Genomic DNA, 777 nt, shown 5'->3' on the forward strand with positions numbered 1-777 from the left:
AAGAAAGAACTAAGAACAGAACAAGTAAAAAGCATCGGTACATATAATTGACTTTCCTTCTCTTCTTTAGTTTTCTAAATTAATTCGGTGATTGAGGCAAAAATTACAACATCATCAGATGTGGTTTTCAATATATGTAAATAAAATATTTAAGACAAATATAAATGGGGAGGATAAGGGAACTTAAAAGGAGGTAAAATTTCTATACTTTACTCAAATTGTCAAAATCAGTAGACTATGACAATTTATATATTTGTAATGTAATACCTAGATAAATCACTATACATCAAGATACACTAAAAAAAGGTAGACTTAAATGGAATTCTATAAAGTGTTTAAACAACCTATAGAAAAACAGAAGAGGAAAAAAACCCAAAGAAACAAAAACCAGAAGAAATAAACAGAAAACAAAAAGTAATATGACAGACAAGCTTTCATATTTTAATAATTAAATGTAAAGTGTCTAAAAACATCAATTAAAAGAAAAAGGCCAGAATGGAAAAAAATGATCCAACTGTTTCTTATAGACAGAAATTCGTTTCAAATACGGCAACAATGAAAGGCTAAAGTAGAAGAATAGGAAAAGATAAACCATATAAACATTTATCAAAGAAAGCAGTGATGGCTATAGTAATATCAGATAAAATCAAATTCAGAGCAAAGAATATTGTGAGAGACATAGAGATACATTGAATAATGATTAATGTGTAAATCCTCAAAGAAGACATAGCAATCCGAAATGTGTATGCAGCAAACAACGTACCGATGGAATTGGAA

The sequence above is a fragment of the Galeopterus variegatus genome, unplaced genomic scaffold (genome assembly GCF_000696425.1).
Source record: "Galeopterus variegatus unplaced genomic scaffold, G_variegatus-3.0.2 Scaffold11286, whole genome shotgun sequence".
Classification (NCBI taxonomy): domain Eukaryota; kingdom Metazoa; phylum Chordata; class Mammalia; order Dermoptera; family Cynocephalidae; genus Galeopterus; species Galeopterus variegatus.